This window comes from Sturnira hondurensis, unplaced genomic scaffold (genome assembly GCF_014824575.4).
Source record: "Sturnira hondurensis isolate 20B ecotype Veracruz unplaced genomic scaffold, ASM1482457v3 Scaffold0023817, whole genome shotgun sequence".
In the NCBI taxonomy this organism is placed as follows: Eukaryota; Metazoa; Chordata; class Mammalia; order Chiroptera; family Phyllostomidae; genus Sturnira; species Sturnira hondurensis.
In genome coordinates this window covers 3,001,134-3,027,231 of record NW_028096448.1, presented here as the reverse complement: position 1 = coordinate 3,027,231, position 26,098 = coordinate 3,001,134, and the positions used below count along the sequence as shown (strand labels likewise).

At 36.7% G+C, this 26,098-nt stretch overlaps 1 protein-coding gene across 4 annotated transcripts in view; it reads right to left on the bottom strand.

The window, feature by feature from the left end:
* RNF182 (ring finger protein 182) overlaps window positions 1–26,098 on the bottom strand; it is a 61,303-nt gene that overhangs the window by 32,581 nt on the left and 2,624 nt on the right. The window contains exon 1 of one of the 4 annotated variants that reach the window (XM_037037965.1): window positions 11,883–11,986. The exons of the other annotated variants lie outside the window; for them this stretch is intronic. The gene's annotated coding sequence lies outside the window, so the exon portion shown is untranslated. Of the gene's footprint in view, window positions 1–11,882; window positions 11,987–26,098 lie in introns of those variants that run through there. 4 annotated transcript variants of the gene reach the window in all.

Sequence of the window (26,098 nt, the reverse complement as noted above, 5' to 3'; positions counted from 1 at the left end):
CAATGGCAACACTGTGGTTTGACATTTAACAACTATATACTGTGATAACAACATTTGAGGGTAAATTCTCAGATTGCCACACAACTGTTTTTAGTTAAACAAATCCTAGCTCTCTCTAATGAGCAGGCTCTGGTATCTCAAGTAAATCACTTGGGGAAATCATTTAACCTTTCTGGGTCATGGCTTTTTCATCAGAGAAATTAAGATGCTGGGCTTAATAGCTAAAGACCTTCCTGTTCAACCTTACAGGGACCTAGGATTAGGAGCAGCTTTCCACCGCTTTCCATTGCGGTGTTAGCAGGAATTCAAATGACAACTGAGCATTTACATCCTGGCAAAGCAAAGCACCAGTAACACTTTTACTTTCTCACTACTCAGCGTCCATAAAGCCTGGCTAAATTTTCTTCTTAGGACCTGGCACAGAGGAAGCAACTCATCTATCTACACTAACTGTTGTTAATGCAAATTACTTTTAAGAAAAGAAAACTTTTATATAACAATATTAACATGAATTGCTGATGATCAGAGGATCACTTGGAAGTAAACACAAAGATCTGAGTTTGAATCCCAGCTCCACCAATCACTAACTGCATGACCCTGATAGTGTTATTTAAAATGTCTGAGCCTCTATCTCCTGATGTAATGTGGAGATAGCACTAACCTCAGAGGGTCGTTAGAAGAATGGCATATATAATGTGCCTGATTAAACAAATATTAATTCCTTTTCCCCTAGCCAGTTCTGGACATTAAAGTCTTCTAGGTATCACTGACATTAACCCCATTTCTGGTTTCATCCTGAGTTTCCATTCACAGAACACCGTTGCTTGCCCTGTGTTATTGACAGACTCTCTCCTTGATCAAACTTTAATCAGGCTCCTCTGAACCCTCTACTCAACTAGGCCTCAACTTTCGCCTGTAAGAACTGTGACTTTCAGCACAATTGACTTCACCCTCCTCCCACACTAAGAGACTTAAACACTAACATAGTTCCTATTAGCTCAAGGCCGTGTTCCTAGAAAGATGGCCTAGTTCCCTAAAATGCCTGCCTGAGAGAGCTCAATGCTCCAAAAGAATTTACTGTTTGTTACAACCAAAACCTGACTATAAGCCACTGGCCTTCCTTTTTCTTAAGAGTGCGTACTCTGAAAAGCTTGCAATTATAAACCCTTTCCCTGCCCCTTTGAGATGTAACTCTTCTACCAACCAGAATGCCTCCTCAAGAACCTGGGAGTCACCTCTTTGAAATACATCCCAGGAGACAGCTCTCCTGTCTCCCAGGTCTTGGGGTATATAAGAGCATAGTTCCAGTGAGCACCTTGTTCCAAAGTGCAACTTCTTGTCCCAAGAATATGAGAAGTTCGTTTCTCCTCCAGGTAAGTGCCAAGGAACAAACCCAGACTGCCCAGCCACAGAGACCAACACTCCCTAACAACCTTTAGTGCCTTTCCTTTAGCGCACCCCAAAGGCCTCTGACCTTTTGTTTCAGGGGCTTTGAGTTCAGTATACACTGAAGTCTCTCCCCACTACTGCAGTAGTACTGAGTAAAACCTCCCATTTTTTAAAGCATCTGGGGCAAACACTTTCTTTAACATTATTCCCCTACTCAACACTTACCGAATACCTCCCAGGTGCCAGGTACTGCATCAATGAGCGAGATGCTGTCACCTTCCTCACAGAGCTCACAATCTAATGACGAGAAGGGACTCACACAGAACATGCAGTCTCAAGGCAGTGAGATAAGCACTGATGGTAAACAGTTCCGCTGAATCTCAATATTCACTTCTCCAGTAGCATAACCTATTTGCTATAAAAAGTCCTATTTCTCTATGGACTGCAAAGCAGAAATGAGCTCCACAGCCCCACTAACAATGTCTTACATTGTACAGCATTCTGTAATTTTTATCTAGGGTTTGCTATACATCTGTTACTGGTTATGCTTTTTTTATTTGGATGAATGAAACTATACAGTACTTTACAATTTGAAAACTTTCATTATTTAAACATGTATAAGGTAGCCATTAGTGTCCCCTAGTATAATTAAATATTTGTAATTCTATTAAGGCTTATTTTGTATCTATACTAGTCTACCAAATAAGAATCTCAGGAAAAAACAAAGAACAAAAAAAAAGGTTTCTTCCATATGTTCTTTAAAAATCACTGAGTTTCCTCTTTTATTTTTCACTGTATTATAAACATTCATAAACTTAATACCTTGAACAACAAAAATTTTAAATGCAATAGACTCAACTTTTGAGCTTATATAAATTCAAATCAATGCTTATCAAAAACACACAGGTAAGGCATTTATAGTTCATCATAACATTGATTGTTTACTACAGTGGTATATAGGAAAAGAGAACCTATCATATTTAGCTTAATAATTTAGAATTAATAATTAAGTAAAAGGTTTCTCTAATGATATATCAGGATAACACTGGTATATGAGAAAATACCCTTGCTTGCCCTGTGTTATTGACAATGTAATTTCTGTGGATGTAGTAATTTCTCTAAACACACTTTTTTTAGAGCACTTTAAGATTCACACAAAAAAACTGAGAGGAAAGTACAAAGATTTCCCATATACTCTCCCACATATGCATAGTCCCCTACATTATCAAAATGACTCACCAGGTGGTACATTTGTTACAACTGATAAATCTTAACTTAGTAACTTTTATAAAAACAATTTTCAAGAATGATCTTTACTTTCTATGTTATAATAAAAAGTACTAAACCCTAAAGAAACTAGCATAAAAAATTAAGCATTCTTTGGTTAAAACCAAGTGCAGTTGAAAATAAAGCATTCTGCGTCATTTCACTAAAAAAATTAAGAAAATAATTTGACAGTAGTGAATTAAGTTATGTTTTGTTTTCCTAATAGTAAATTCAAATAAAGTTGGTCTTGATTTTCTAAAAATTACAAATAAAGATGTACACTAAAAGTCATTATCAAATTTTTATAAAATTGCCTTAATATTTCATTGATTTTATTGTAAGAAATAATAAAGAACTAACTGGTTCAAAGAAAGTCTTCAAAAGACCAATAATATATTAACATTCAGGTCTGTTTATCTTCTTTTTATACAATAGTGTAGTCTCTTAGTTATTGATAAGTACTGAGTAGAATTTCCCTAGTTCCACATATTGCTTTGTAGCTTAGGCAGGATGGCCTCAGGCAGAACACAGGTGGGGGCTGACCCTGGCCTGTACCACCCAGAAAACCCCAGAACCTGCACACTGAGTGGACAGCTACAGACCATGTGGGAACACCACCACCAGGCCCCTGCAGAGCTGATCCTCCACGGAGGGTGGAGGTTGGTGTCCGTAGTCACAGCCAGTCCTTGCACTGACTGGCTTGGGTAAATCCCTCCCATAGACCTGCCAACAGCCAACAAGCCTCAACTACCAAGAGGAGAATGTATTCAGCCCAGACAGAGGGAGCACCTCGAGTACCCAACTTGGGTGATAGGGGAGGCTGTGCCACTAAAACCTACAGAACACCTACTATATTAGGCTACACTACCAAGATGAGTCATAGCAGCTCTGCCTAATACAAGGAAACAAACACAGGGAGGCTGCCAAAATGAGACAACAAAGAAACATGCCCCAAATAAAAGAACAGAGCAAAACTCCAGAAAAAGAGCTAAATGAAATGAAATGAAGCAACCTATCAGATGTAGAATTTAAAACGGCGGCTATAAGGATGTTCAGGGTACTCAGTGAGGACCTCAACAGCATAAGATCCAGTCATAAATGAAGGCTACACTAATTGAAATAAAGAACAATTTCAACAGAAACAACAGTAAAGTGGATGAGGCTGAGAATCAAAGCAATGATATGGAACAGAAGGAAGCAAAAAAGAACCAATCAGAACAATAAGAAGAAAAAAGAATCTAAAAATATGAGGACAGTATAAGCAGTCTCTGGGACAACTTCAAGAGGTCCAACATTCGCATCATAGGGATGCCAGAAGGAGCAGAGAAAGAGCAAGAAATTGTAAATTCATTTGAAAAAATTATGAAAGAAAACTTCCCTCATTTGGTGACTGAAATAGACATACAAGTCCAGGAAGCACAGAGAGTCCCAAACAAGTTGGATGCAAGAGGCCCACACCAAGACACATCCTAATTAGGATGCCAAAGGTAAATACAAAGAGAGAATCTTAAGAGCAGCAAGAGAAAAACAGTTAGTTACCTACAGGGGAGTTCCCGTAAGACTGTCAGCTGAGTTCTCAAAGGACACTTTGCAGGCTGGAAGGATTGACAAGAAATATTCAAAGTCATGAAAGCAGGGAACTACAGCCAAGATTGCTCTGCCCAGCAAAGGTATCATTTAGAATTGAAGGGCAGATAAAGAGCTTCCCAGACAAGAAAAAACTAAAAACTAAAGGAGTTTATCATCACCAAACCATTACTATATGAAATGTTAAAGGGACTTATTTAAGTAAAACATCAAAATTATGAACAATAACATGGCAAAAAATACATACTTATCAACAATTGAGCCAAAAAAGAAACTAAGCAAACAGGAAGAACAGAGACAGAATCATGAATATAAATAGTACTGTGATGGTTGTCAGATGGGAGGGTAGTTAAGGGGAGTGGGTGAAAAGGTGAGGAGGGGTTTAGGAAGTACAAATTGGCAGTCACAAAACAGCCATGGGGATGTAAAGTACAGCATAGGAAATGGAGTAACTAAACAACACATAAGCATGACCAATGGACATGAACAATGGTGGGGGGATTGCCTGAGAGGTATGGGGTGTTGGGTAGAAGGGGGAAAAGAGAGAAAACATTGTGACAACTGTAACAGCATAATCAATAAAATATAATTTAAAAGGAAAAAAACAACTACATGTGGCTTATAAAAGAAACAACTCAAAAATAAAAGTCCTAGAAGTCAAAATTTTAAAAAAGATACACCATGCAAACACTAACTAAAGGAAGGCTTGTCGATGCTATTATCAGACAAGGAGGCTATAAGTCAAGAATCACTACTAGCACTAAAGAGAGGCATTTAATTATAACAAAAGGTTCCAATACAACAAGAAGATACAACAATTATATATCTGCATGTATCTAATAATACATCTTCAAACATATTTGAAAAAACTGATAAAATTAAAAAGAAACATAAAAACTTGTCATCACTGTGAGAGATTTAGTTTACCTTTCTCAGTAACTGACAGAATAAGTAGGTGAAAAAAGTGATAGGAAGTTTGATTAATATAATTAATAATTTTATTAAATCTACATGTATGGAACACTGTACCAATAACTACAGAATACACTGTATAGTTTATTCAAGTGTCATGTATCATTTACGAAAAATGACCATAGTCAGGCCATAAAACAAGTCTCAAAAATATCAAAACACTAAAATCTTCACAAACATGTTATTTGCTAACAATGGGATTAAGCTAGAAAACAATTTAATAATCATTAGAATATTCCAAATAATTGGAAAGTAAGCAGTATTTAAATAACCTACAGGTCAAAGAAAAAAGTACAATGGCCATATTAAAATACTTTGAGCAGAAAAATCAAGATATAACATCACAACTTGTAGGATGCTATTAGAGCCATGGCTTCATGGAACAGAGCTATGCTTGCATATATTAGAAAAGCAAACTGAAACTCAATAACTTAAGTATCATTCCCCCAAAGTTAGAAATATAATTGAAGCAAAATTTTGGAAAGAAAAAATAAACCAAGAACAGAAATCAATAAATTAAAAAATAAGCATAGAATAGCAAAAAAAATGACAAAGTCAAAATAGTCTCACTGAAAGAATAAACCTAATAAACTCTATGCAAGACTAATCAAGGGCAATAAAAATACAAATTGTCAACATCAGGAATGAAAAAGGAGACACTATTCAGATGCCACAAACTTAAAAAAAGAGGACTGTATTATCGACTTTCATTGGCAAATTCAAAANGCAAAATTTTGGAAAGAAAAAATAAACCAAGAACAGAAATCAATAAATTAAAAAATAAGCATAGAATACCAAAAAAAATGACAAAGTCAAAATAGTCTCACTGAAAGAATAAACCTAATAAACTCTATGCAAGACTAATCAAGGGCAATAAAAATACAAATTGTCAACATCAGGAATGAAAAAGGAGACACTATTCAGATGCCACAGACTTAAAAAAAAGAGGACTGTATTATCGACTTTCATTGGCAAATTCAAAAATTTATATAAAATAACCAAATTCCTTGAAAAAACACAATCCACCAAAATCAATGCAAGAAGAAATGGAACAATCTGAGTAGGTCTATACTTAATATAATTGTATTCATAATTTAAAACTTTCCTACAAAAAACCCTCCAGTCTCAGATGGCTTCACTGATTAACTATCTAACATTTTAAGAACTGATACTAATCCCTTCTAGAGGGTTAAACAAAAAAGGGAACACTTCCCAACTGATTTTATAAGACCAGCATATCCCTGATCCCTGAACCAGACAAGTTCATTACAAACACACGCACAAAATTACAAGATACTCTCTCCCCTAAACATAGGCACAAAATTCTTAAACAAAATATTAGCAAAATATCAGCAAACACAAAAATGATAGCACATCTGTTGGGTTTATGACAGGGATAAAGATTGTTTTAATATTTTTGAAAATGTGATTACCATATTGACAAAGTAAAGGGGAAACAAATCATATGATAATACCAATAGATGCTGAAAAGTATTTGCTAAAACTTGACACAGGTTAATGATTAACATGCCTATCAAATTAAAAATAAGAGAATTTTCTTAATCTGAAAAAAAGTTTCAACTCACTTCTATATAAGTAAATGTCATGTTTTAAATAATGGAAGGTTTCCCCTGCAACCGGGAATGGGGATGAGACAAACACACACTATTATCACAACCACTCAAAATCACAGCCAAGGTCCTAACCAGTGCCATGAGGCAACAAAAAAATATAAAAAGTTGAAAGACAAAGAAGAAAAAGTACCAAAGTCCTTGCAATTGAGGTCAATATACTAAAATCTATTGCATTTTTATGTACAAGCAACAAAAAATTAGAAGGTGAAACTTTAAAAGATGTAACTTGCAATAATAACAAAACAAATCAAACTGATAAAAGATGTGCAAGAATGATACAGAGAGAACTTGAAAACATTACTTAGAGAAATTAAAGACAGCCTAATTAAAAAGAGAACTATATTGCGTTCACTGATTAGAAGACTAAATATTACAAAGATGTCAACTCTCCCAAACTGATCTACAAATTCCATTCAATTCCAATTAAAATCTCAGCCAGGTTTTTTTTTTTTTTGGTGGCAATTGACAGAGTGATTCTAGAATTTATAAGCAAATGCTAAACACCTTTTAAAAAGGCAAAAGAAAATCAAGAAGTAAAACAAAAGCAAAAGACTTACCTATACTACTTACCTATACTTACCTATACTACCTATTTGTAAGACAAATAGCACAACAGGAACAGAACATGGAGTTCAGAAACAGATTCACAAACATAGGATTACCTAATTTATGAAGAAGGTATCACTGTAATTCAGTGTAGAAAAGATAATCTTTGCAATAAATAATGCTGGGTTCACAGGATATTTCCATAAATAAAAATCATCTTGACCCCTACCTTATGCTATACACAAAATTCAATTCCAAAATTACAGATCTAAATGTAAATGGTAAAATAAAACAACTTGTTAGCACAGGAGAGTATCTTCATGACACTAAGGCAAGAAAAAAATTTCTTAAACAGGACAAAAAAAGCACTAACCTAAAAGAGAGATTTATACATGAAATCCATTCAAATCAAAATTTTATGTTCATCAAAGAAACAACATTACAGGATTTAAAAGCCAGCCATAGTGTAGAAGATATCTACAATACATTTTATATGACAAAGGACATGTGTCAGGAAAATGCTAAGTACTCCATCAAAATCAGTAAGAAAAAGATGATCCCCTTTTAATGGGCAAAAAACTTTCCCATTAAAGGGGGCAAGAACCAGCATCTTATAGAAGAGGCTATTCAAATGGCTAATAAAACATATAAAAAGTGCTCAACGCCATTTTATTAGGAAAATATAAATAAGAACCACAGTGAGACACCACTTCTCATCCACCACTCTAACCACCAATACCAAATGTGAGCTGGAAAGAGAGGCAACTAGAACTTTCACATACCGATGCTGGGAATGTAAACTGGTCCAACCACTGTGGGCAACTGTGTGGCAGTATCAAAGGCATATCACACACGTAACCTACAACCCAGTCCATCCTCAGGTATCCACTCCACGGAAACGCCCACAGACACGTGTGAAGGAACGTTCATGGCACCACTATTTGTAATAGAGAAAAACTGGAAATAATCCAATGTCTATCAACTGTAACGCATTTTTAAAATGTGGTATACATGACAATGAAACATCAAGATGCGGGGGAAGAAAAGGTAAACTATTGCTGTACCCAGCAGCATGGATGAATATCACAAAGAAATAGTGATCCCAAAACCACATAATATATGGTTTCACTTGTTTAAAGTGTTAAAATTGATAAAACTAATAAAGTGTGATATATTCAGACTAGTGGCTACATTTTGAGCACAGGTTATCATGGAAAAAAGCAATAAATGGACTCCGGAGTTATGACAAGATTTTATTTTTTGATATGGGTAGTAGTTATACAGGTGGCTTAGGAAATGCATAGAGCTATAAACTTATGACTTGTGCACTTCTCTGTATGCATGTTAACCTTAATAACAAAGTTTACTTAAAAAGCACTGCTTCCTTAAGTCTATACATGATACATACAACACCAAACAAGTAAAAGAATGTTGTGATTTTTTAAAAGCCTACACAATGTACCCAGAGATCTTCTAGAACTCATATCTGATCATTTACTCCCCTCTTGAAAATATTTTATTATCTCCCTCATCTGTACTGCCTTCCTCACCAGCCACATCTCTCTGAACTCCCTCCTCCTGCCCAACCTCCCTCCACCCCCTCCCCCAGTCCACCTACCCTCTGAAAGAAGCCATACTCTCTCTAGAAGAGCTCCTAGGCTTTCAGTGGGCAAAGTTCCCTCATCCTAGACCTTTTCCTTATTCTCGCCACTCTAGCCAATCCCATACTTGTCCCTTGCTTGGGACATCCATCATTCGGCATAGACACTACTCACTCCCAGATCTGGTCTGGACACCTCTCCTACATGCTGCTTCCACAGGGATCATCGCCTGCCCTCACGTCACACGCCAGTGATAAGACCGGTCTCTACACTGTCAGCACCAAGAGGGTGTTCATCTTTGGGTCATCGGCGCCTTGCACACAGTGGGTGTTCCACACTTACTGAATAAATAAAGTAATAAAGAAAGCAGAATCCTTAAATGCATTTACCTAAAAAAAGTCCTTTCCACAATGCAAGATTTCTACAAGGACTGTCTAAATTTCCTTTTTTTTTTTTGGCTGACTTTCTCTGGCAGAAAGATCTATCATGTATAGACCAATCAACCATGACCTAGAGGTTAATAATCAAGCCATTTAAATTTATTGCAGACAAAGAATAACTGAATCTTAGTCTAGATATAATTTTGAGTTTTAAATGCTTTAAGCTCATCCTAATTATGTGGCCCACTATTGGAGTCAAATTGTTTAAAGGTTTCAAACTCTTCTATCATTGTCTACAAAGATAGGGAAAGGGAAAACATTAAATTTGTTAAGTGGCTAGTTCCATACCAGAACGGTATAAATCAATCTCATGCTCCATTTCAAATGTCCCTTTATAGTAAGCAAGGTTTATCTTAAAAGAATCATAGATGTCTTATTTAAAAAATTAAGTGTTTTGAAATATCTTTTATACATATTTAATGTAAGATACACTGAGTGATTTTTCTACCCATACATTACCATGATTAAAATACCATGACATTCTCAACAGTCTCGGTGACATCATGTGGTTATCACTAACGTACCACCCTTTTTGGACTATCTAATGTTCTCACAGATTCTCCCCTAAAAGACCTTCCACTTATTAATATGTGACCTGTAGCAATTCCACCATCAGAATAACTATGAAAGATTTGCAACTCTGATCTGAATAAGTGAATAAGGACCTTGATATTATAACTTTATAATTTTTTTCTGCCAGTCATAATCATTTCTTTGGCTGTGATACTATCCATCTATCTTTTGCATATCAGCTAACTACAACTGAATTTATAGTTATGTCAACATAGATGAACTACATCTTATTCATTGCTTCTCAAAATCCTTATCTAGCCCCTGAAGTAGTAGGTAACTAAGTGTGCATATGGTACCAGGCCCCGGACTAAGCAGTGTGAATACAACTTTAAGAAAAAAAAGGCACTGCCTCTGTCTTCAGGAAATTCATAGTCTAGTGAGGACAGTATCAGTCAGATAGGCACACACATAAATATAAAATTACAATTGTAATAAAAACATCTCTTAGCTGGACTATTGCAATAGGCTCCTAATAGTTCTCCCTGCTACCACTCTTGCCCCCTCACAGTCTAATCTCTACATAGAATATTTCTAAAATGTGAATCAAATTATTCCCATTTCTCCCAACCCCCACCTCTGCAAAAAGTTCTCCAGTGGTTTCCCATTGCACAAAGAATAAAACACAAGCAACTTATCCTGAATTGCAAAGCCTTGAGCAATCTGGCCATTCCTTCCCCTCTAACCTCATTTCATACCCCTCTCCTGCCTTCTCTGTGCCTCAGGGCCTTTGCACTTACTCCTTCTGTCTGAAATGCTCTGCTCCTGTGCTCCTGATGAAGGGGCTCCCCTTCTCATTCAGGTCTCAGCTTAAATGTTACCTTCCTTCTTAATCTAAGGTAGCATCCAAAACATGCCATATGTTTATTATCCACACATTATTTGTCTCTGCTAGCTTTCTTGATTGTCTGGATTTGTGTGTGTGTGCGCGCACATGAGTGCAAGTATCTCCTCTCTAGAATGCAAGCACTGTAGAAAGGGAAACTTATCTGTTTACATTCTCAGCTTAGAACTCTGCCTGGCCCAGTGGAGCCACTCAGTAAGTATTCGTGGAATGAGTAGAGGTGCTTGACCTGGTTAGGCACTTAAGAGAATAAGGAAGTAACAACTAAGCTGAAATCTGAAAAATGAGCGTGAGCTACTGAGTGAAGAGAAAGGAGGGGAAGAACACCCACACAGAAGAAATAGCCAGACCCAGGGGCAGAAGGAAGCGTTGCATAAATGAATGATTAAAAGAAGACCCATAAAATGAGCTCAGAGTGCAAAAAAAAAATAGCTGAAGAAGATATTAGGAGAGATCTGTTAGCTGTTTGAAGGATACAAAGGCAAGTATTATATAATGAAATTAATACGCTTGTCATATTTGAACAAAACAAGAGGTACATGCTTTAAAAACCACTACAGAATTATTTCATAATAAAACCAAAGCAGGCATAAATAATAGGGTAAAATGTATTTAATTAGTAATACTTTTTAAAAAGATCTACTACATTTTAACCTAAATCCCACAATTTAATAATATCTATTCTTATTTTTCTGACCTGATTTCAATAGATTACTCCATCTACAAAAAAGCAACTGCACATGGAAAATGTTTTATAAAACATATCAATTAATGAAAATTTATTTTTAGATTTGTTCTAATAAGAAACCCTAATTCTACCCATTGAAATATTATTAATACTATTCAAAAATCATCTGAAATTTCAATATCGCACTATTAATTTTTTAAAGAGACTCATGATGTAGTGTTTAAGTTATATAGTATTCTGCATTTGAAGAGAGGTATAAAGAACTATGCGACTAAATATAAATAAAGATCTTGAAAAAAAGGTAAAATGCCAGAATTATTTTTTAAAGAAATTATTTAAAATTACCTTTAAGTACAAGTCTTCATCTCCTCCAGGAAAAGGCAGAAATGAGAGGGGATGTGACGGAGGTGAAAGATGCCAAACAGCAGAGAGCTGCCATTTATTAAGTGCATTTTGTCCATCACATGCGTGGTACACATTCCATGCACCCACCCGCCCTTCATCCTCACGACTCTACCAGGTGACGGCGGCATTACCACAGTTCAGTGTCCGTCTACTCCTGGTCTCTTCTTGTGCACGTGCCATTTGTTTTACCTGTACACATGTACTCTGTAAGTGAATATGTTCTTTTACAAAGCCAAAAATTCATGGGCTAAGTACAGGACTGCCACTTTCAGAACTATACATACAAGAGGTTTAATGGAAAGAGTCATTTACCCTGCTCTTTAAAACTTCATACCACCATCATTTGTCAGTAGAAAGAATTTTCTTTATCCTAACAGATTTATTAGTTCCCAATATTCTCCAAATTATTCAATCTCAGCCCTCTGCTCACAGGTTGAGCTAAATCTAATTACTTCCCACCTACAAACTGATATCAATTGCAAGAACACGCACTCTAATTCAGATGCACCTTAATTCCAATGAAACTGCTATCACTTATTAGGAAGGTAAATGACAAAAACGTTTTTAAATCAACACAAATCAATTTCCAATATTAGAAAAGTTTATGTCCAAGATGGTTATACCATCTTTGCCTATAAAATTTTAATTCTACTATCCACTCCTATTATAATCTCCCCAAGCTAAAATATTATATACTTAATAAGAAACAATAAGCCAATAATAAATACTAAATACATATATTATTGTACCTCATTTAATCCTTTAAACCTCTAGATGTTTCACCATAATGGGTACCGTTACTACTCCACTTCGTAATGAGGTAGGTGAAGCTTGTAAGGGAAGTTAGGGAACATGCTCTAGGTCACAGGGTTTACTAACGGGCAAAGCCAGGATTCCACCCCAGATCTGATGACTAGGAAGCCCGGGCTCCTACCATCCATGCAATGTGGGCAGAGTGAACCAGCAAGGCAGACCGTGCACTTGTGAATAACTCTGATTCATTTCCATCTTTTAGCACCTGCTGCTGATTTAATAACCTGCACTGAGTCTCTTCCCTTCTCAGGAAACATGGACACAAGCTGAAAAAGTTCATAAGTGACACATACACATCAGATACAACAAATAGCAGAATATTTTTCATTCACAGGCTGGGAGTAGGGATATATTTTGTATTTTCTATCATCTGTTCACATTTTAATGATTAAGAAATCATTAAAAGCTTTGCTAAACTTTCTAACCCTTCCCCCCAGGAAATATCTTTACTTCTTTAAAAAGCTAATCAAAGAACTATGAGACTTACTTGATTTTGCTGCCTCTACCTCTGAGGACACCATGTTTTCTTTTATTTGCTGGATTTATTGGGGTGACACTGGTTAATAAAGTTATGTCGGTTTCAGCTGTGAAATTCTATAATATACCATCTGTATATTCTATAGTGTTCACCACCCCGTCAAGTCTCCTTCCATCACCATGCGGCCTCCTTTACAACCCACATGCCTCCCTCCCACCACCCCCGAGACACCACGCTTGTTAAAGTGCTTGTTATTATCACTAGTACTTGAATATCTGCACGCAAACTGCTAATTCAAGCTTACACAGAAGTGGGCTTTGGGTGTCTTTTATTTCTTAGCTCTAAAACTGCACATAAGAAATTCTAACTCATATTAACATTAGCAAGGCTCCAAAAATTATCTTCAAATTGTTTATATCCATCTTTATAAAGCCTTGATTAGAGAATTATACTTTTTTAAGACTTTGAGAAAATAGTTAAAATAGGAAGCTTCTGCCTTGATATGCTCATGTCGCAGTGATTATAGAAGTCTCAGATTTTACCAAATAAATCATTCAGATTTGTTTACCAAAATAGAGAATGGCATTTTCTGCACTGTTCTCTGAGACCATTTAACAAGCTATAGAAACAACCACTTGACAACACCAAGCACAGAGGCTTGACTACAGAAACATAAAACTTTTCTATAATATTCTGGAGTATTCTCAACACTGATCTTCCTGGGCTGCAAACAGGCATCACACAAAATTACTCTATTCATTCCAGAAAGATTTATTAAGCACTTTCTATATTCCTGGCATTGTTCTAGAAGCTGAAAATACAGAGCAAAAACAAAAAACTAGAGCCAGTGTCTTTATGGATTTTACACAACAGAAGACCAAACAAACAGATGTACACTTTTTGTTTGTTTACATGTTGTGCCAGGTGGTAGCAGTGCTGCAGAAAAGAACAGGTGAGAGAGAGAGAGCACGGGAGACAAAAACATTGCAATTTTTTATAGAGTGCTTTTTTTATAGAAGGCCACTCTGATAACACCTGAGCCAAACCTAAAACAAGGAAGTGACCTCACAGATACTTCGAGAAGGAGCAGTCCCCAGAGAGGACAGCAGTGTTAAGGTCCAGGGGCCAGAGCAGTCTTGGTGTGTTCAAAGCACAGCAAGGCCGGAGTGCAATGCGCAAGGTGGGGATGTTGGGGGGCAGAGCACGTGGACCCCTAGAACTGGCTCTGCCATTTACTGAGTGAGGAGGGAACCAGGGAATGGGGGGTTTATTTTGTTTTCTTTTGGCATCAGAGTCTTTTGAGCAGGGAACTCATAGGATTTAATTTCAGGTTCAAAAGGATTGTTCTTGCTGCTCTCTAGGAAATAGGTCTATATTCTGCCCTATAAAGGAAGAGGCTGGGAGGCCAGTTGGAAGGTCCCTGCAATAAAACAAAAGGGAAAGGGTAGTAGATTGTACTACAGTGGGAGAAATGATCAAATTTGAAGGCAGAGTCAAATCAGCAGGGGGACTCAATTGAAAGTATGAAGGAAAAAAGGGAAAAATCAAGTTATGAAGAAGTCCAAGGTTATGGCCAAGGCCCCTCAAAGAATGACAATGCCATTGACTAAATTGGGAAAAATTATGGAAGCAGCAGGTCAGGAAGGTACTGGTACAGGGAACCAGGAGCTCATTTTTGGATTATGTTGAGTTTGAGATGACTAAACATACAAATGGAAATGTCAAGTACTTACATGGATGGGAAATTAAGGAAAGAATTTTATTATTTTTTCTTTTTTATTGAATTTATTGGGGTGACACTGGTTAACAAAATTATACCTTTACCCTCTTACCATTCCTCACCTCTCCTCCCCCCAGCAATTACCATGCTGTTGTCCATGCTCATGAGTTCTCTCTTTTTTTCTTTTTTGCTTAATAAGGGAAGAAATTCTCCCGAAGACATGAATTTGAGACTCATCAGCAGGTAAGTGATATTAAAGCCACAAGATGAGCTACTTAGGGCCCTGGCTGGTATAGCTCAGTGGATTGAGTGCGGCCCTGCAAACCACACGATCGTGGTTCGATTCCCAGTCAGGGCACATGCCTGGGTTGCAGGCCAGTTCCCAGCAGGGGACTCACGAGAGGCAACCATACTTTGATGTTTCTCTCCTTCTCTCCTTCCCTTCCTCTCTAAAGATAAATAAATAAATTTTTTTTTTAAAAAAAAGATGAGCTACTTAGGAAATGTCAGTGAACAAAAAAAAGAAAATCCAAAGACTGGACTTGCAGGCACTGCAATGTTTGGAGAGACCTCCAGAAACCATCAAAGAACACTGAACAGGAAAGCCAGTGAGATGAGCAGAGAATCAACAAAGAAAGGTGTCTTGGAGACCACACGTGGAGTGCTCGGTTATTGTTCAGTAAATTCACTCCCATTTCCTTCCCAATTGTGGATGGAGTATGCTTCCCTGCACGCTGATGTTAGGCCTGGCTATGTGAATTTTGGGGGCCAATGGGAATGTTAGTGGGCAGAATGTAACAAAAGGCTTTCAGTGTGTTTATGTGATTTGACTTTACTCTTGAACCCCAATAATCTGCCACAATAAGAGCATACCGTGGGTAGTCCCTGTAGCATAAGTCCCAGAACAAATACATTAGGAGCAGATCTAAAGCAAACCACAGCCTGGAGCAGGGCTGCTCAGCACAGCCCAACCTGGATCAGCTAAAATGCAGGTAAACCTAGGAGACCCACAAACAAAAGATTAAATGCCAGCAACTGAATTTTACAGTGCTTCAAAATGCAGTATTACTAAGGCAAAACCTAATGCACACCCCAAATGAAGAACAAATCTTTCAAGAAGAAGAGACTGATCAATGTCAAGTGTTTCCAATAGACTGAGTAAGAGGAAGTCTGGGAACTGATTCTGGATTTGGAAAGGGCGCTCTGNAATTCACTCCCATTTCCTTCCCAATTGTGGATGGAGTATGCTTCCCTGCACGCTGATGTTAGGCCTGGCTATGTGAATTTTGGGGGCCAATGGGAATGTTAGTGGGCAGAATGTAACAAAAGGCTTTCAGTGTGTTTATGTGATTTGACTTTACTCTTGAACCCCAATAATCTGCCACAATAAGAGCATACCGTGGGTAGTCCCTGTAGCATAAGTCCCAGAACAAATACATTAGGAGCAGATCTAAAGCAAACCACAGCCTGGAGCAGGGCTGCTCAGCACAGCCCAACCTGGATCAGCTAAAATGCAGGTAAACCTAGGAGACCCACAACAAAAGATTAAATGCCAGCAACTGAATTTTACAGTGCTTCGAAATGCAGTATTACTAAGGCAAAACCTAATGCACACCCCAAATGAAGAACAAATCTTTCAAGAAGAAGAGACTGATCAATGTCAAGTGTTTCCGATAGACTGAGTAAGAGGAAGTCTGGGAACTGATTCTGGATTTGGAAAGGTCGCTCTGAAGCACTTTCAGCAATGTGATGGGTATGAAGCCCTAACTCGTACATGTTCAAGAATAAGAGGACAGAAATAGGAAAAAGCAATGTAGACAATTCTTTCAGGAAATTCTGCTATAAAGGAGAGTAGTGAAATGGGGTAGAAATGGTAGAAAAATGTAGATGTTAGGAAGTATTGTGTTGTATTTGTTTTTAAGATGAGCTTGAAGTAACATAGTTTGTAATACTACTATACATAAAATGATGGAAAGACCCAATAATGAGGAAAATTGATGAGAAAGAAGCCATTATCCATGAGTTGGCAAGAGGGTAAGAACATGATGCACAAATGCAGGAGGAAGCTGGAGAGGGAGCTCAGTCCCTTAGGGTCCTACGGGAGATGGTCGTGTGTACGGGTGGAGAAGCAGGAGAGGCCAGAGATCCAAGGGTGGCAACTTCCTGGAAGCAAGGTCATCTCCAGAGGGCAAGGATGGAGGAAGGGAGACAGGTTTGAGGAGAGAAAAGAAGAGAAGAAATGGTTTTCTAGGATAGCAGGAAAATGAGCAGGAAGAGGAGGAGAGTTGCCAGTCACATATGAATTAAATTTAAGTCTTAACATTCCCATCTAAAAGGCAAACTACTTATGAAGTGGAAATGGCACCAGCCTACCCCACTGTGCCACCTTTGAAAAAACTACTGCTGTTGTCAACAAACAAATTTTTTAAATTGTCTGAGAAACCATTCAGAAAAATAGACAAAAGCTGGAATATTCTAATTTAATAAAATGACATCAGAATGCCTGTCGGGTCAGTCATATGTCATTAAAATTCCTGTGACCTAGAGAAATGAAGAACCCAACTGAGTGAAAGAAGCTGTCTGAAACGTAGTGGGGCACAACTAAAGCCAATCAAAGAACTGAGTCAGGAGTAAGTGTGAGCCCAGGGTCTAGGGCTGTGCTGGTCAGTATGGGAACCACCAGCCATGACGGCTAGAGCACTGACATGTGGCTAATGCCAATAAGGAACTAAACTTTAACTTTATTTAATTTTAATTTAGAAACTGAAGCGATGTAAAATATTTTCCATCACATACTATTTTACTATTTTGTAACGACTACATTTCATTGTAACTGCTAAAAATTTAGCATCCAAATTGAGATATTCTTTAAGTGACTTCATTTAAAAAATCAAAAGAATGTAAAATATCTTGTTAATAATTTTATACTTATTACATGTTGAGATGATGGTGATATTTTGGACATATTGGGTTAAAGAAAATTATTAAAATTAATTATTTTTTTCCTTTTTTAGTACACCTACCCAAAACAAAATTACACATTAGACAGCATTTGTCCTATGATTAAAATACCAGTAATATCTGAAAAGCAAGATTTGGAGTCACCTGCTGTCTTAGTGACTATAAGAGAAAGCCAAACCTATCCATCCGCGTCACAGGAAGAACTATCCAGGAGGTGATCAAAAGAAACTATACTTTCATGAAAAATAGTATGGAACGGCACAACGATAGCTCACCTAAAGTGGTACGGCCGGCTTACCTGATGATCAATTTCCTTCCATTGGGTAAGTGACTCTCCAGTCTAGATAAGATTTAGAGTGAAGTGCAGAGATAACAAAGACAATCAGACCATATTAACACTATTTAGAAAAATTTAGAAGTATGTCTTATATCAATGGAAACAGTTTGCAGATAATTACGTTTTTAATGTTTAAATGAATCTGACAAAAACTGACAGATGAGACTTATGATTCAATTGGGTTGGACAAAAAGATTGTTTGGTTTTTCTCTGTAAGATGGCTCTAGTAGTCCTTAGCTGTGTTTAACTTCATTCAAAACAATTTTGTTAGTATTATGACAGCTATCGTATCAGCGTGCATTTAAAAAAACAAAAAAATTTGTGAATTTTTGTGCAGCCATTCTAATGTTGAAGATGGAAAAAATATGCAACATTTTGGCATATGCTCTATTATTTCAAGAAAGGTTAAAAACTCAAAACACACACAAAAAATGGTTTGTGCAGTATATGGAGAAGCAGTAATTGATCAATCCTGTCAAAAGTAGTTTGTGGAGAGAGCAAAAGGAGAAAAATTGGGACAACTGCAATACAACAATAAAATAATAAAATAAAATTACTGTGTAACAGTTTTACTACCAGTATAAAGGTCTGTCCAGAAGGTTTCCAGCCAAGTAATATGAAAAACAGACACATTTACTGAAGAAGATACAAGAAACATTGTACATAGGATAACGATACCCTAGTCCCCTTCAAAGTAGGTCCCCTTTGGGGCCTCAGACAGTTCTCCCAATTGCCATCAGCTGCCCCATCATATTTTCCTAAATTCCATCAACAGTCTAAAATCTCTTCCCTTTCAAAGGTGATTTTAGTTTTGGGAAAAGCCAGAAGTCATGGGATGCCAAATCTGGGTTATAGGGGGGCTGAGTCACCTGGGTGACTTGATGTTTCACCAAAACACTGCACAAGACATGATGCATAAGGGTGTGTTGTCGTGATGAAGCTGTCAATCACCAACTTACCATAGCTGCAGACTTATTAATCATCAGAATTGTTTCTGTGGATGAATGTTCAAGCTTATGAAAAATTCGATGTAGATTCGTTGCTCTACTCAGTCATCTTGAATCCAACTGCAACACAGTACACCTGCTCACTCAATGGCATCTACTACCCCCAATGACCAGTACAATGAAGTCATCACGTTTCATGCATGGGCATTCCAGTCCACTCTCCTTGGCTGACAGGTTACATCAATGTCATGCAAACAGTTCTTGTTATATTAACAAAGGCTGGACTTTTTCTGGACAGACTGTGTTTATGTATGTGTATGCCTAAGATTATAATTTTTATAGTTTTCAAATTAGTTTCCAAGATAACGAATCTTGAATGTGTGTTTTTACATTTTAAATTGTTCATATTCATAGTTAAAATATTTAGTCCTTCTAAATCTGTACATCTTTGTTTTTGCCTTTGCTTTCTGGATTAGGCTTACAAAAAATATCTTAAATATAGACATTACATCTTAATATATACATTACATTAAAAATCTTAAATTCAGTGACGCTACTTTTATTCCTTTTTATTAAAAATACATCTGTATCTTTATTTCATTTAACATTGCTCGATTCTACTTCAGTTACATTTGTTTAATCAAAAATTTTAAAACTAAGTTAATTTTCTTATGGTTATTATTACTTTTGTGAAATAAAAATGATTAAAGACTGCAAAAAAAAAAAGCAATTTGCAAAGTTTCATTATAGAGATTTCTTGCTGGACAATGCTCCACAGTCGGGTAGACCAGTTGAAGTTGACAGCAATCATACCGAGACACTGAGAACAATCAACATTAGACCACATGGGAGATAGCTGACACCCTCAAAATAATCAAATCAATAACATTACTGGTAAAAATGAAAATTGTCTTTTCTTTTATGGAAAAACTAAAGAGACTTTTTGGCCAACCCAATAGTTTTAAATGCGTGATAAATATAAACATGTGATTTATTTAGACTGAAATGTTTTGAGGATTTGCCTATGTCTATAAAATATGTATAAAAATTTAAATGTAAAATAAAATTTTGTAAGTGATAGAATAGTCTAAAGAACTTGAGCTAAGTATTTGGGAAGATTTTTCTTATTTGGGTTATAAATTTGTCCAATAAGCATCTAATTTGTTTAAATAGAAAAACAAATATATCAAGTTTATATGCGCAATTGAAAATATTTAAGGTTTTAAATTTAGCTAAGTTTGTAAATCAGACTGACAGCTAAAGGAACTGAGTCTGTTCAAATGGAACCAAAGTTTCATCAAAGAAAAAGTGAATGTGATTGCTCACATTTACCAGATTTATAAACCGAATAAGTTGAATTTAAAGGCCTAAATAAATCGAGATTTTTATTTACCTGTACTTTATACATATATAACTGATATATATATATATATATATATATATATATATATATATATATCAGTTGTATTTTCTGTATACAAAACCTATTCTTAATAGCTCATAATTAAGTAGTTTACAAATATCAATCCATTTAATCCTCACAACAACCCAGAGACTATCGGTCTCCCCATTTTCCAGGTAATGAAATGAAGTCACAGCATGATTCAGTGGATGCCACAAGGTCATATAGCTAGAAGACAGTGGAGCCAGGATTCAACTCCAGGCTGTCTGACTTGTAAATTCATGCTCTTAGCCATAGTGCTTTACTGACTTTCATATAGCCTTTGAATGTGAAAAAGAGCTCACACTGACTAGTTGTTCATAAAAGTGAGCTTTTACATGCTGTTAAGATTTTAACTAAAAGTCTCTTGCTCCTCTTTTTTCCCAGTAGCTATCAAGAAAGGTTTGCACTAAGAATTACAGGAAAAACCCATGGTGTACAGGGGAATGGCCCACATGACAAGTTTTCAAGGCTTCTAACTTCATCCTGGCCCAATAGTCCAGACGTATAGCATGCTAAGATGAGGAACTCTCCTGCAGGAACAAAGGCCCTCAGAAAAGTCCAGCCTGAATTACTTTTCATTTCATTTATTTTCATCCTATACCATCAATATGGCCCTTTTCTGTGTGAATTCCCAATCTGGAGCAAAATACAGAATTTTTTTAATTCAGGAGAGAAAAAATAGTTCCATTTAATTTTGTTTTTAATTCTAAGAATATGTTTGAAGGGAAGAGTTCTCTCCTTCCTGCCTTGGCCAGTGTGGCTCAGTTGGTTGGAGTGCAGTCCCCTGCCTCGTACTCAAAAGGTTGCAGGGTTCATCCCAGTGTGGGAGCATACGATCCCCAGCCTGGGCCCATATGAGAAGCAACCAATCGATGCCTCCCCCTGGCATCGCTGTTTCTCCCCTTTCCTTTCTTTCTCTCTAGAAGTAATGAAAATATGTCCTGTGGGTGGATTTAAAAAAAGAGAGCGTTCTCCCCATCCTTCTCCCCCAAAACCCCACCTAGAGTCTGCAGTAATAAGTGTAAACAAAAATTTATTTTTCTTAGTTACCTCCTGAGAACCATCTCCCCTGCCTAAGTGGACCACACGTACCCTTCTGAATCTCCCCACCAGGCAGGCCTCAACTGCCCATCTTCCCAGAGCAGGCGTAATCTGAAAGCATCTGCACCGCCTCAGGAAGGCATTCTTTGTCTGCTGGTGATTAACCGAGCAACTCTAGTCAGCTTCGGAGTGGGATTTATCCACACAAGTCATGTTTTTTTAAATGTACGGACTGTGTGCAATCCTGGATAAAGTATTTACTCACATTTCATTGATGAGGAAATGAGTAATTGTGAAGATTAAAAGATAGTCTGTTTAGCAAATTTAATAGAGTACCTGGCGCCAAGTAAGCATTCAGCAGATGGTAGCCATTACAATATTTATTATTTAAAAGAACCTACAGAACTATGATTCATTGCTTGCTGTTATGGACTCCTGTCTTATTTAACTTCCTTTTCATACAGCTAAAATAAGAAAGGCCGCCCCTGAAATTAAAATGCTAATGACCCTCCTGTGGGGAGAGAGTAAGGGGGGATGTAAAGGGGATGTATTGATAGGAGGTAAAAGACTAAAAGGACTATAAAGACAAATGTAAGTGATTTTCAAAGATCCACCTTTTTGCCGTCTTTAGAATTATCAAAAGCTTATTCATAACTGTTAGTATAAAATTAAGCTAAATAGTGTTTTTATGCTTTTCAAATGTAAACTTTTAAGACATGAACATCAGGAATCCAAATAATTGAAAACAAAAATTTGTGATATTTGATTTCTAATGTAGTATTTCAAGTAACTAAAAGCTCAAATTAATTTCATAGTGTCCTAATGATACATTTCGAAACTTGGATAACTGAAGTAATACTACTACAAGGAACCTGAGTCAGTTTCCTACGGCCCTAATGTTGACTTTCTTAAGGCCCTCAATACTAACTTTGGAACTAGTTAAAACATAATATTTTTATCACATAAGTAGTCAATTAAGAAAGCATACTTCTACGTACTTTATCTTTGAAAATGAGTAAGCCATAGTTCTTGTTCTTGAGAAGCTTACAATCAAGCACAAAAAACAGATGTATTTTCAAAAACATGCTAAATTGTTTTTAAAAAGAAGTATACAAAGAGGTCTCTTGAAAGAGAGAGTGTATCCTTAGGACAGGCTAGAGTTAGCTAAGAAAAAAATAGAGTTCTGGCCCGTGTGACTCAGCTGGTTAGAGCGTATGTAGCTCCATACACCAAAAGGTTAAGGGTTCGATTCCTGGTCAGGGCATATACCTAGGTTCCAGGTTTGATCCCTTGTTAGGGCACATGTGGGAGGCAGCCAATCAATGTTTCTCTCTCACATCGATGTTTCTTTCTCTCTCTCTCTTTCTCTCTCTCTCTCTTTCTTTCCTTTCTTCTCTCTAAAGTCAATAAACATGGAAAAAAAATTTTAAAGGAAAGAAAATAATAGGTGAGCTTAGATTTATGATAGACCATGTAAAGCAATAAAAAATAGACAAACATTTAAAAGGTGCATTTACATGTATATAGTAAGGCTAATGCCATAGAAAATGCATTATTTTAGTATATGAATACAAATAATAAGTGAAAGAACCATCTTCAGAAAGTATCTTTTCTGTAAATTAGTCTATGCTGGTTTCTTTGTATAGAAAATACTGGTACATGTTATAATATGCTAGAAAGAAATACTTCTTATTTTATGACCTTAGGTTTTGTTTCTTTTTATCAATATTAAGTAAAAAGCCTAAGTGCCATAAAAGTTAGTGCCTTTATTTCTACACTTAAAATAGATCAGTGAATTGGAAAGTAAAGCTTGTTGCATTCCTTAACATAAAGAAGTCAGAATCCCGGTATATTCTATATACCTTTAGGTTAATATAACAGAAAGCAATCAATCACATCAGTTTCTTTCTTCTTAAATTTGGGGATCATAATAGTACTTAATCCTCATAGGAACATTAAATACGTTACTATTTGTTAAGTGCTTGGAATGGTGCCCAGCCCACTGGAAGCGTTAGTAAGGCTTTGACTGAATGGTAGAAAAGATGGAGCTGCACTCATGCTACGCAGCGTCTGAGGAAAACATCTACATCCAGAGAAAATGCCAGGTAAGACCACATGGAAACATTTTATTGCAGACTTACAATTCGAGAGTGAGGAAGCACCTATAACTGTGCCCAACACAGCATGCAGTGATAAAACTGTGTAAAATGCCATGTCTCCCTTGAATTACCGTGGTCGTGTGAGAAGGAAGATGACCTAGACTGATGGAAACAATTTCTCACTTAGGTACATCAAACATGTTGGACAAAGACATCACCTTATTTTATAGTCCCATTACTATCTTGATTATTGAGCTGGTCTACCTGACCAACTAGTTTACATAATATATCCATGACCTAATTTGTGGTTTATAATATTCAAACTGCACTTACACCACAATTCAAAGGAGTCACTTTTTAGTCAGTAGAGAGAAAAGATGGCGGTAAGCAATCAGAAGGAGCATCTCTGTTGTAGGAGTGGCCCACCTTTGGAAACGTCAACAGCCCTTGGATAACTGCTTCAGGATTCAGAACAATAACATGTTGAAGAGAATATTCGAGCCTTCAGTTTTCTCCCTCTCTTCTCCTTCACCACCAAGCCGGCTCTCAGTATATATTAACCTCCCCTTTTAACTAACATTTTTTAAGTCACACAAGCCTCCATCTCCACGTCCTTTGGCTTTTGCTGATTATAAGATAAAGAAGCAGGGATCTTGTTCAAGACACTCAGGGTAATGAGCAATCAATGCCAAATTTCGCTCTCCACCATGTAACCTCTGTAGCTGTCCACAATGTGATATTTATAATATGTGCTGTGTTTTAAATGCACACCATTAAAAACTAAGTTTCCAATATTCTTCTGGTTGAACAACAAATAAATCAAATCATATTTTCTAAAGCCCTAGGGATATAAAATAATTTTAAAAGCATTAAGGAACCAAGAGGTAACTTTTCCCCATAAGAAAAGGAAAGCTGAAATCTAAGCCAAAGGAGACTATTTGGGTGTCATACATAAAATAAAATGAATAATCATAATAGTTGGAAAACAAATAATTCCTCATCCATAAGAGTTCATATGACTTGCATCAAGCTACATAAAATATATAGAAAGAAATGCTCATTAAATATTTGTTGACTGATTCCAAAAGTATAGTATATAATTGCTACAAATAACTGGCACGTAACAAAATCAATCCTTGACCTCAAACTATACTTACAACTCTCGAATTATGTTCCAGGCAGTGTAAATCTACACATTTTCCCCAAGCACCTGTGATTTACAAAATGACTTAAGTCATCTTATCTTCATTTTAACTGGGAGCACAAAAAATAAAACACATGCCCACAAAAGTTTTTCAACCTCTACCAATCACTATCGATGATCCATGTCACAAAACGCCATTTCCTGTCACCCACCATCTCGTGTCTCCCTTGCCTTTTCTCAGCATGGTAGTTGTGATCCATACCTCCCATCTATGGCAGGTCAACTTACAATACCTTATATTTTATAGCATGTTCTTCGGCCAGGTCTTAGGGCTACATGATTCTCCCCAGCCACAAATCCAAACCTAAGTGTTCTGATAATGAAGAAATCATTAAAAACTATCATCCTTCCTGAACATGCTTTTATAAATGCTGTAACACATTGTGCTGAATGCTAAATTACCAACCAGTCATCATATTATCACGATACAACTAGAAATTGCAAGAGAATGTTATCCCAGAAACAGCCAACAAAGGCTTCAGTGGCCTTATGCTGCCCATGCAGGCTCAGACAGTTACAAATGACTTTCAGTGGCAGAAGTACAACGTTAACCCTAACTTAAACAAGAGCATTTCTTGGCTTGATTTATATCTTTGGACATGCTTGATAAATTTTTAACCTAATGTTTTTTAACCTATTCCAAAAGTAGAGACCAGTTTTAGATCATAAAATTAAGACCCTTAAGCCTAAGTCTCATACTATTATGAATCAGTGAAAGTGACAAATGGTGTTTTACACTCTAGGATGTGTTGTGCTGTTCCCTACTTCCACCAGGTGGCTAATCTGAAGCATAGACATAAAGCACACTTTCCATTTGGATTTGCTAAGGAGATACTGTGGATATCACAGTATTCTTTCTTTCACTAACTGGTTATGCAGAACACTAGTAACCTATACAAACATGCCAAATTATTGTTTTGTGCTGCACTGACAAAAGCTTCATTTCATGCTTCAGAGCTTGGGTAAATAAGCCACTGCAACAAAACAGTGCATGACTATTTGTTTCTGATGTTTACTGATTTTAGTTTTTGGTAGAAAGCAATACTGCTTTAAAATGCCAACCTATTGAATCCTGGACCTTCTGTGAGCTAGCAGCAAAGGCAAAACATAAA